Here is a 12714-nt window from a genome sequence, read left to right as displayed (position 1 = left end):
GTATTTACCCCAAAGATACAAATGTAGGGATCCGAAGGGGTACGTGCACCCTGATGTTTATAGCAGCAATGTCCACAATAGCCAAACTGTGGAAAGAGCCAAGATGTCCATCAACAGATGAATGGATAAAGAAGATGTGGTATATATATACAATGGAATATTATGCAGCCATCAAAAGGAATGAAATCTTGCCATTTGCAACGACATGGATGGAACTGGAGGGTATTACACTGAGCGAAATAAGTCAATCAGAGAAAGACATGTATCATATTACCTGAATTCTGAATCTCAGGAAACAAACTGAGGGTTGCTGGAGTGGTGGGGGGTGGGAGGGATGGGGTGGCTGGGTGATAGACATTGGGGAGGGTATGTGCTATGGTGAGTGCTGTGAAGTGTGCAAGACTGTTGAATCATAGACCTGTACCTCTGAAGCAAATAATACATTATATGTTAAAAAAAGAAGAAGAAGAAGAAGATAGCAGGAGGGGAAGAATGAAGGTGGGGGAATCGGAGGGGGAGATGAACCATGAGAGACTATGGACTCTGAGAAACAAATTGAGGGTTCTAGAAGGGAGGGGGGTGGGGGGATGGGTTAGCCTGGTGATGGGTATTAAAGAGGGCACGTTCTGCATGGAGCACTGGGTGTTACACACAAACAATGAATCATGGAACACTACATCAAAACCTAATGATGTAATGTATGGTGATTAACATAACATAATAAAAAAAAAAGAGGCTTGGGGAAAGATGGCGGAGGAGTAGGGGACCCTATTTCAACTGGTCCCCGGAATTGAGCTGGATATCTACCAGACCACTCTGAGCACCCACAAAACCAGCCTGAGATGTAAGAAGATCTGGATCTCTACAAACAGAATATCGCAGGCGGTTGGTTTTGAGGTACGAAGTGGAGAGCCATGATTTCGCGGGCAGATATCGGAGGATAACCAGCAGCAGGAGGGTGTCTGGCCCTGGGGATCCTACACCGCCGGTGAGCGACAGCCTCGCGTGCTGGGGACCAGGCACAGACTCGCAGACCATTAGCAGCGGGGAAAGGACTTTAGGGCAGCCCCCAGGGGCGGAAACCCGGAGCAGCAGTGTCGCCCGCGCACGCGCGCGCAATCTGGGAGCGGCTGGCAGTTTTAGAAGCACAAAGGGCAGAGACGTGCCCCTACCTGGAGACAGGACTGGGAGCGCTGCGGAGGGGCACACAACCCAGGACGCTGCAGTTTATAGCAGCACGGACAGAAACGGAGACGGTGTGGCCTGGAGAGCTCACTGAAGAACAGACTGCGATCTCTCTGCTCTGAGGCAGAGGGTTGGAAACGGTCTCTTCTGCTCTGACTCGCGGAAGAGACGCAGAAAGCCTCCAGGGAAAGCCGCCAGAGAACAAAAGCCCCAAAGACTGATTCCTGCTGAGCCCATCCCCCACCACAGGGGGCAGGGCAACTCCGCCCAAACAGGGATGCCTGAGTAATAGCGTGGCAGGCCCCTCCCCCAGAAGACAGGCTGGAAAAACAAGAGGCCAGCAACCCTAAGGTCCCAAGAAAACAGGTGCATCTTGCTTGGGTTCAGGTCAATAATTTGGACTCTATACATTCCCTCAAACACCCATCAACAGATGACTAGGAGGAGGAGCCCCCAAAATAGAAAAGACTCAGAGATTATGACTTCTGCTGCAGATTTACAAATGGATGCAGATATAACCAAGATGTCGGAGATGGAATTCAGGCTAGCAATTGTGAAGACAATGGCTAGAATGGAGAAATCAATTAATGGCAACATAGAGTCTCTAAGGGCAGAAATGAAAGCTGAATTGGCAGAACTTAAAAATGCTATCAATGAGATCCAATCCAATCTAGATAATCTAACAGCTAGGGTAAATGAAGCCAAAGAGCAAATAAGTGACCTGGAAGACAATATAATAGATAAAAAGGGAAAAGAGGAGGCCAGGGAAAAACAACTCAGAATCCATGAAAATAGAATCAGAGAAGTAAGTGACACCATGAAGTGTTCCAATGTCAGAATCATTGGAATCCCGGAGGGAGTGGAGAGAGAGAGAGGACTAGAAGATGTATTTGAGCAAATCGTAGCTGAGAACTTCCCTAATCTGGGGAATGAAACAAACATTCGAGTCCTAGAGGCAGAGAGGACCCCTCCTAAGATCAAGGAAAACAGGCCAACACCCCGGCATGTAATAGTAAAACTTGCAAATCTTAGAACCAAGGAAACCATCTTAAGGGCAGTTAGGGGGAAGAGACTCCTTATGTACAGAGGGAGGAACATCAGAATAACCTATCCACAGAGACCTGGCAAGCCAGAAAGGCCTGGCAAGACATACTCAGGGTACTAAATGAGAAGAACATGCAGCCAAGAATACTTTATCTGGCAAGGCTTTCATGTAGAATGGATGGAGAGATGCAGAGCTTCCAAGACTGGCAGAAACTGAAAGAATATGTGACCACTAAGCCGGCCCTGCAAGAAATATGAAGGGGGGTTCTATAAAAGGAGAAAGACCCCAAGAGTGATATACAACAGAAATTTACAGGGACAATCTATAAGAAAAACGTCTTCACAGGCAACATGATGACAATTAATTCATATCTTTCAATAATCATTCTCAACGTGAATGGCCTAAACGCTCCCATAAAACGGCACAGGGTTGCAGATTGGATAAAAAGACAGGACCCATCCATATGCTGTCTACAAGAGACTCATTTTGAACCTAAAGATACATCAAGACTGAAAGTGAAGGGATGGAGATCCATCTTCCATGCCAGCGGACCTCAAAAGAAAGCTGGGGTAGCAATTCTTATATCAGACAAATTAGATTTTAAACTAAAGTCTGTAATTAGAGACACAGAAGGATACTATATCATTCTTAAAGGGTCTATCCAACAAGAAGATCTAACAATTGTAAATATCTATGCCCCCAACATGGGAGCAGCCATCTACATAAGCCAACTGTTAACCAAAATAAAGAGTCATATTGATAACAATACGTTAATTGTAGGAGACCTCAATATCCCACTCTCAGCAATGGACAGATCATCTAAGCAGAAAATCAACAAGAGCTTTGAATGATACATTGGACCAGATGGACCTCATAGATATTTACAGAACATTCCACCCTAAAACAACAGAATACTCATTCTTCTTGAGCGCACATGGAACTTTCTCCAGAATAGACCACATACTGGGTCACAAATCAGGTCTCAACCAATACCAAAAGACTGAGATTTTTCCCTGCATATTCTCAGACCACAATGCTCTAAAACTGGAACTCAATCACAAGAAAAAATTTGGCAGAAATTCAAACACTTGGAAGCTAAAGACCACTCTGCTCAAGAATGTTTGGGTCAACCAGGAAATCAAAGAAGAACTTAAACAATTCATGGAAATCAATGAGAATGAAAACACATCAGTCCAAAACCTATGGGATACTGAAAAGGCAGTCCTAAGGGGGAAATACATAGCCATCCAAGCCTCACTCAAAAAAATAGAAAAATCTCGAATTCACCAACTAACTCTACACCTTAAAGAACTAGAGAAAAAGCAACAAACGATGCCTAAGCCACACATTAGAAGAAAAATAATTAAGATTAGAGCAGAGATCAATGAATTAGAAACACAGTAGAGCAGATCAATGAAACTAGATGTTGGTTCTTTGAAAGAATTAATAAGATCGATAAACCACTGGCCAGACTTATCCAAAAGAAAAGAGAAAGGACCCAAATTAATAAAATTATAAATGAAAGGGGAGAGATCACGATTAACACCAAGGAAATAGAAACAATTATTAGAAATTATTATCAACAACTATATGCCAATAAATTGAGCAATCTGGATGAAATGGAGGTCTTCCTGGAAACCTATAAGCTGCCAAGACTGAAACAGGAAGAAATTGACAACCTGAATAGGCCAATAACCAGTAACGAGATTGAAGCAGTGATCAAAAACCTCCCAAAAAACAAGAATCCAGGGTCTGATGGATTCCCTGGGGAATTCTACCTAACATTCAAAGAAGAAATAATACCTATTCTACTGAAGCTGTGTCAAAAAATAGAAACAGAAGGAAAACTTCCAAACTCATTCTATGAGGCCAGCATTACCTTAATCCCCAAAGCAGGCAAAGACCCCATTAAAAGGAGAATTTCAGACTGATACCTCTGATGAATATGGATTCCAAAATCATCAACAAAATCCTACCTAATAGGATCCAACAATACATTAAAAGGATCATCCACCACGACCAAGTGGGATTTATCCCCAGGATGCAAGGGTGGGTCAACATTCGCAAATCAATCAATGTGATAGAACACATCAATAAGAGGAGGGAGAAGAACCATATTGTCCTCTCAATTGATGCAGAAAAAGCATTTGACAAAATACAACATCCTTTCCTGATTAAAACTCTTCAGAGTATAGGGATAGAGGGAACATTCCTCAAGTTCATAAAATCCATCTATGAAAAACCCACAGCGAATATCATCCTCAATGGGGAAAAGCTGAGAGCCTTTCCCTTAAGATCAGGAACACGTCAAGGATGCCCACTCTCGCCACTATTGTTCAACATAGTAATAGAAGTCCTAGCAACAGCAATCAGACAACAAAAAGAAATAAAAGGTATTCAAATTGACAAAGAAGAATTCAAATTCTCTCTTTTCGCAGACGACATGATCCTTTATGTGGAAAACCCAAAAGACTCCACCCCCAAATTCCTAGAACTCATACAGGAATTCAGTAATGTGGCAGGATACAAAATCAATGCACAGAAATCAGTTGCTTTCTTATACACTAACTACATCCCATTTACAAGATTCCATTTACAATAGCACCAAAAACCATAAGATACCTCGGAATAAACCTAACCAAACAGGTAAAGGATCTATACTCTAGGAACTACAAAACACTCATGAAAGAAATTGAAGAAGACACAAAAAGATGGAAAAATATTCCATGCTCATGGATCAGAAGAATAAACATTGTGAAAATGTCTATGTTACCCAGAGCAATCTATACCTTCAATGCCATCCCGATCAAAATTCCAATGACATTTTTCAAAGTGCTGGAACAAACAATCCTAAAATTTCTGTGGAATCAGAAAAGACCCTGAATCGCCAAGGAAATGTTGAAAAAGAGAAACAAAGCTGGGGGCATCACGTTGCCCGATTTCAAGCTCTATTACAAAGCTGTGATCACCGAGACAGCATGGTACTGGCACAAAAATAGACATATAGACCAATGGAACAGAATAGAGAACCCAGATATGGACCCTCAACTCTATGGTCAAATAATCTTTGACAAAGCAGGAAAAAACATGCAATGGAAAAAAGACAGGCTCTTTAATAAATGGTGCTGGGAAAATTGGACAGCCACATGCAGAAGAATGAAACTCGACCATTCTCTAACACCATTCACAAAGATAAACTCAAAGTGGATGAAAGACCTCAATGTGAGACAGGAATCCATCAAAATCCTAGAGGAGAACATAGGCAGTAACCTCTTTGACATCACCCACAGCAACTTCTTTCAAGATACATCTCCAAAAGCTAGTGAAACAAAAGCAAAAATGAACTTTTGGGACTTCATCAAGATAAAAAGCTTCTGCACAGAAAGGAAACAGTCAACAAAACAAAGAGGCAACCCACAGAATGGGAGAAGATATTTGCAAATGACACTATAGATAAACGGCTGGTATCCAAGATCTATAAAGAACTTCTCAAACTCAACACCCAAAAAACAAATAATCAAGTCAAAAAGTGGGCAGAAGATATGAAAAGACACTTCTCTGAAGAAGACATACAAATGGCTAACAGACACATGAAAAAGTGTTCATCATCATTAGCCATCAGGGAAATCCTAATCAAAACCACATTGAGATACCACCTTACACCAGTTAGAACGGCAAAAATGGACAGGGAAAGAAACAACAAATGTTGGAGAGGTTGTGGAGAAAGGGGAACCCTCTTACACTGTTGGTGGGAATGCAAGTTGGTACAGCCACTTTGGAAAACAGTGTGGAGGTGCCTCAAAAATTTAAAAATAGAGCTACCCTATGACCCAGCAATTGCACTCCTGGGTGTTTACCCCAAAGACACAGATGTAGTGAAAAGAAGGGCCATATGCACCCCAATGTTCATAGCAGCAATGTCCACAATAGCCAAACTGTGGAAAGAGCCGAGATGCCCTTCAACAGATGAATGGATAAAGAAGATGTGGGCCATATATACAATGGAATATTACTCAGCCATCAGAAAGGATGAATACCCAACTTTTACATCAACATGGATGGGACTGGAGGAGATTATGCTAAGTGAAATAAGTCAAGCAGAGAAAGTCAATTATCATATGGTTTCACTTATTTGTGGAACAGAAGGAATAGCATGGAGGACATTAGGAGAAGGAAGGGAAAAATGGGGAGGGAATTGGAGGGAGAGATGAACTATGAGAGACTATGGACTCTGAGAAATAAACAAGGTTTTAGAGGGGAGGGGGAAGGGGGGATTGGTTAGCCCGGTGATGGGTATTAAGGAGGGCACGTACTGCATGGAGCACTCGGTGTTATACGAAAACAATGGATCGTGGATCACCACATCAAAAACCAATGATGTATTGTATGGTGACTAACATAACATAATAAAATAAATAAATAAATAAATAAATAAAATAAAATCAGTGCACACAAGTCAGTTGCATTTCTATACACTGACAATGAGGAAGAAGAATGAGAAATCAAGGAATCGATCCCATTTACAATTGCACCAAAAACCATTAGATACCTAGGAATAAACCTAACCAAAGAGGTAAAAGATCTGTACTCTGAAAACTAAAGAACTTAAGAAAGAAACTGAAGAAGACACAAAGGAATGGAAAAACATTCCATGCTCATGGATTGGAAGAACAAGTACTTTTAAAACGTCTATGTTACCCTAAGCAATCTACACATTCAATGCAATCACTATCAAAATACCATCAGCATTTTTCACAGAGCTGGAACAAACAATCCTAAAATTTGTATGGAAACAGAAAAGACCCTGAATAGCCAAAGGAATTTTAAAAAAGAAAACCAAAGCTGGAGGCATCACAATTCCAGAGTTCAAGCTGTAATCATCAAGACAGTATGATTCTGGCAGAAAAACAGACACATAGAACAATGGAACAGAATAGCTGGACCCTCAACCCTATGGTCAACTAATCTTTGACAAAGCAGGAAAGAATATCCAATGGAAAAAAGACAGTCTCTTCAACAAATGGTGTTGGAAAAACTGGACAGCCACATGCAGAAGAATGAAACTGGACCACTTTCTTACACCATACACAAAAATAAACTAAAAATCGTTGAAAGACCTAAATATGAGACAGGAATCCATCAAAATACTAGAGGGGAACACAGGCAGCAACCTCTTTGACCTCAGCCACAGCAACTTCTTACTGGACATGTCTCCAAAGGCAAGGGAAACAAAAGCAAAATGAACTATTGGGACTTCATCAGGATAAAAAGCTTTTGCACAGCAATGGAAACAGTCAACAAAACTAAAAGGCAACCTACAGAATGGAAGAAGATATTTGCAAATGACTTATCAGATAAAGGGCTGGTATCCAGAATCTATAAAGAACTCATCAAATTCAACACCCAAAAAACAAATAATCCAGTCAAGAAATGGACAGAAGGCATGAACAGACATTTCTCCAAAGAAGACATCCAAATGGCTACAGACACATGAAAAAATGCTCAACATCACTTATCATCAGAGAAATACAAATCAAAACCACAATGAGATACCACCTCACACCAGTCAGAATGGCTAAAATTAACAAGTCAGGAAACAACAGATGCTGGTGAGGATACATAGAAAGGGGATTCCTCTTATACTGTTGGTGGGAATGCAAGCTGGTGCAGACACTCTGGAAAACAGTACTGAGATTTCACAAAAAGTTAAAAATAGAAATACTTACAACCCAGCAATTGCTCTACTAGCAATTTGTCCAAAGAATACAAACATAGTGATTTGAAGGGGCACATGCCCCACAATGTTTATAGCAGCAATGTCCACAATAGCCAAAATATGGAAAGAGCCCAGGTGTCCATCGACAGATGAATGGATACAGAAGATGTGGTGTATATATATATGATGGAATATTACTCAGCCATAAAAAAAGAATGAAATCTTGCCATTTGCAATGATGTGGATGGAACTAGAGTGTATTGTGCTAAGCGAAATAAGTCAGTCAGTGAAAGACAAATGCCATATTATTTCATTCATATGTGGAACTTAAGAAACAAAACGGATGGACATAGGGAAAGGAAAGAAAAATAAAATAAGATGAAAACAGAAAGGGAGGCAAACCGTATGAGACTCTTAACTGTAGGAAACAAACTAAGGGTTGCTGCAGGGGAGGCTGGTGGGGGGATGGGGCAAATGGGTGATGGGCATTAAGGAGGGCAATTGATGTAATGAGCACTGAGTGTTATATGCAACTGATGAATCACTAAATTCTACCCCTGAATCTATTAATACACTATATGTTACTTAAATTGAATTTAAATTAAAAATTCTAAAAAATAAATAAAATTTTTTAAAAATAAAATAAAAACATGATTCAACTTTATGTTGTCTACAAGAAACTCTTTTCAAATATAATGATATTGACAAGGTTAAAGTAAAAGTAGAGAAAAACATATATAATGCAAACATCAGTCAAAGGAGACTAAAAATAGCCATATTAATATCACATAAAATAAGCTTCAAAGAAAATTACCAGAGACACATAGGGGCATAACATAATGATAAAAGGAAAAATCCACCAGGAATAGAATATATAGCAATCTGAAATGTGCATGCACCAAACAACAGGGCTGAAAGATCTATAAAGCAAAAACTGATAGAACTGTTTTTAGAGTTGTAAAAACAGAACTCTCTATTTAGAAAAATAGACAAATCCACAATTACACCAGGTGACTTCAACAGCTCACTCTTAACAATTTATAGAACAACTTGACAGAAAACCTGCAAGGATATAGACTTGAACAACACAACCAACCAACAGGATCTAATATACATATATACAGCACTACACCCAGTAACAGTAGACTACACATTATTTTCAAGTACCCATGGAACATATACCAACATAGATCATATTGTGGGCCATAAAACAAACCTCAACAAATTTAAAAGAATTTATATCATACCAAGTGTGTTCTCCAACCACAATGGAATCAAACATGAAATCAATAACAGAAAAAATAACTAAAATCTTCAAAGTCTTAGAAACTAAACACACTCCTAAATTATCCATGAGTCAAAGAAGAAATGTCAGAACATATCAAAAAGTGCTTGAAAATGAATGCAAATGAAAACACGACATATTAAAATTTGTAAGAAAGTTACAGCACTAAATGGACACATTAGAAAGGAGGAATAGGGGGTGCCTGGGTGGCTCAGTCATTAAGCGTCTGCCTTTGGCTCAGGTCATGATCCGAGGGTCCTGGGATCGAGCCCTGCATCGGGCTTCCTGCTCCGCGGGAAGCCTGCTTCTCCCTCTCCCACTCCCCCTGCTTGTGTTCCCTCTCTCGCTGTGTCTCTCTCTGTCAAATAAATAAATAAAATCTTTTAAAAAATTAAATAAAAAATTTTTTTAAAAGAAAGGAGGAATAGTCTCAAATCAATAATCTAAGCTCCCAGCTCAAAAATCTAGAAAAAGAAAAGCAAAATAAACCCAATGCAATCAGAAGGAAAAAAATAATACAGAAGTAAATGAAATTTAAAATAGAAAAATAATAGAGAAAATCAATGAAACAAATGTTCTTTATTTTTTTATTTAAATTCCAGTTAGTTAACATACAGTGTAATATTAGTTTCAGGTGTACAGTATAGTGATTCAACCCTTCCATATAATACCCAGTGCTCATCACAGTGCCTTCCTCAATCCCTATCACCTATTTAACCCACACCCTCACCCACCCCTCCTCTGGTAACCATCAGTTTGTTCTCTATAGTTAAGAGTCTGTTTCTTGGTTTGTCCCCCCATTTCTTTTTTCCCCTTTGATCATTTGTTTCTTAAATTCCACGAAAGAGTGAAATCATAAGGTATTTGTCTTTCTCTGACTATTTTACTTAGTATAATACTCTCTAGGCTCCATCCACATCACTACAAATGGCAAGATTTCATTCTTTTTTATGGCTGAGTAATATTCCATTGTGTCTTCTTTATCCATCATCAGCTGATGGACACTTGGGCTGTTTCCATAATTTGGCTATTGTAAATAATGCTGCTATAAACATAAAGGTGCATATATCCCTTTGAATTAGTATTTTTCTATTCTTTGGGTAAATACCTAGTAGTGCAATTGCTGGATCATAGGATAGTTCTATTTTTAACTCTTTTAAGAACGTCCATATTGTTTTCCACAGTGGCTGTACCAGTTTGCATTCCCACCAACAGTGCAAGAGGGTTTCCCTTTCTCCACATCCTCGCCAACACCTGTTGATTCTTGTGTTGTTGATTTTAGCCCTTCACACAGGTGTGAGATGATATCCTATTATAGTTTTGATTTGCATTTCCCTGATGAGTGAGGTTGAGCATCTTTTCATGTGTCTGTTGGCCATCTGTATGCGTTCTTTGGAAAAACGTCTATTCATGTCTTCTATTTTTTAATTGAATAATTCATTTTGGGGGTGTTGAGTTTTATAAGTTCTTTATATATTTTGGATACTAAGCCTTTATTAGATATGTCATTTGAAATATCTTCTCCCATTCTGAAGGTTGCCTTTTAGTTTTGTGGAAGCTACAAAACTGGAAAGTACAGCACATCAGTGTGTCCTGACAGCTGGGTCCCTGATGGGTCTGGATGACATTATCTCACAGCAGCTGGTAGAGAAGTGAGGTCTGCAGGAACACGGGACTGCCTGGATCCTGTCCATGGTCTCTCTGGGCTGTGGTTTTGTGGGCTCTGTAGTAGGAAGCCAGTAAAGGGTTTTGGACCAGTTCATCCCTAGCACCACCAAAGTAGATGCACTAAAGAAGATGCTATTGAATCAGGGGGGCTTTGCCCCATGTTCTCTAGGCTGGTTCCTCCCATTGGTAAGAGCACTCAATGGACGGTCAGTCCAGGACAACTGGGCCAAGCTACAGCAGGATTATCCCAATGCCCTCATCACCAACTACTATCTGGCCTGCCATGCAGTTAGCCAACTTCTACCTGGTTCCCCTTCATTACATGTTGGCCGTTGTCCAGTGTATTGTTGTTATCTGGAACTCCTACCTGTCCTGGAAGGCACACCAACTCTAGGCCTGCCTCACTCCATCGTCTCCACCTTGTGGTGATCCAGCTTGACACTGGAGTAGTCAAACTCCTCAAAGTGGGCACATCCGTTTTCATGGGGTTCAATTGCCAGTCAGAACTTAATGGGTTTAGTATCTGACTCCTTTTGAAATCATTAAAACCTTTAGAATGGTCCTCTACTCAAAACAAACAAATGATTGTTCTTTTAAAAGACCAATAAAGTTGACAAACCTCTAGAAAGACTGACAAAGGAAAAAAGAGAAAACACAAATTACCAATGTAAGCAATGAAACAAGGTATCACCACTAACCCTGTAGATATCAAAACAGTAAGAGAATGGTATGTAAAACTGTACACACACAAATTCAACAACTCAGGTGATATGGACTGATTCTTCAAAAAATACCAACTACCACACCCTCACCCAATATAAAATAGATAATTTGACTAGCACTGTAACAAAATTAAATTTAGTAGAATTATACCAAATGTATAAAGAATAAATGCCAATTCCATACAATATCTTCCAGATAATAGAAGAGGAAGAAACAATTCACAATTCACTTCATAAAACTAGTATTAGCCTGATACCAAAACCAAACATAGTGTAAAAAACTGTACCAGACCAATGTTCCTCATGAATACATATGTAAAAGTCTCTAACAAAATAACAGAAAAAAAAATTCGGCTACACATGAAAGTAATTATACACCAAGATCAAGTACAATTTAGACCAAGAATGCAAGGCTGATACAATATTATAAAAATTGATCAATGCAATCCATATTAATAGGCTAATGAAGAAAAATTACATGACCATATCAATTGATGCAGGAAAAAAAAACATTTGACAAAGTTCAACACCATCGTGATAAAAATTTCAGAAAAATAGGAATAGAGAGGAACTTTCTCAACTTGATATAGAGCATCTACATAAATACTACAGCTAACATACTTCAATAGTGAAAGACTGAATGGTCTCCCACTAAGACCAAGAACAAGGCATGGATGTCCATTCTCACCACTCTTATTCAGCCTAGTGTTGGAAGGTCTAGCCAGTGCAATAAAGCAAGAAAAGAAAAGACATACAGATGGAAAAGAAAGAAGAAAACTGTCCCTACTTGAAAATGATATGCTTGTCTACATAGAATACCCCAATAAATCTACCCGAAAAAACCCTCCCAAACTGAGTTTTTGTGAGTTCAGCAAGGTTGCAGGATAGAAGATAATCATATGAGAATCAATTGTATTTCTTTTCTTTTAATTTTATTTATTTATCAGAGAGAGAGAGCACAAGCAGGGGGAGAGGCAGGCATAGGGAGAAGCAGGCTCCCTGCTGAGGAAGGAGCCTGATGTGGGACTCGATCCCAGGACCCTGGGATCATGACCTGAGCCAAAGGCAGATGCTTAACCGCCACCCAGGTGTC

The 12714-nt window shown here is 39.6% G+C and overlaps 1 pseudogene; it reads left to right on the top strand.

Annotated features, from left to right (window-relative positions):
- The window catches only part of LOC118527533 (mitochondrial inner membrane protein Mpv17 pseudogene), a 32536-nt pseudogene extending 21243 nt beyond the window's left edge, over window positions 1-11293 (top strand).
- The last annotated feature ends 1421 nt before the right edge of the window (window positions 11294-12714 follow it).

The sequence above is a fragment of the Halichoerus grypus genome, chromosome X (genome assembly GCF_964656455.1).
Source record: "Halichoerus grypus chromosome X, mHalGry1.hap1.1, whole genome shotgun sequence".
Lineage (NCBI taxonomy): Eukaryota > Metazoa > Chordata > Mammalia > Carnivora > Phocidae > Halichoerus > Halichoerus grypus.
The sequence above is the reverse complement of the archived record's forward strand: the minus strand, read 5'-3'. Positions and strand labels throughout refer to the sequence as shown.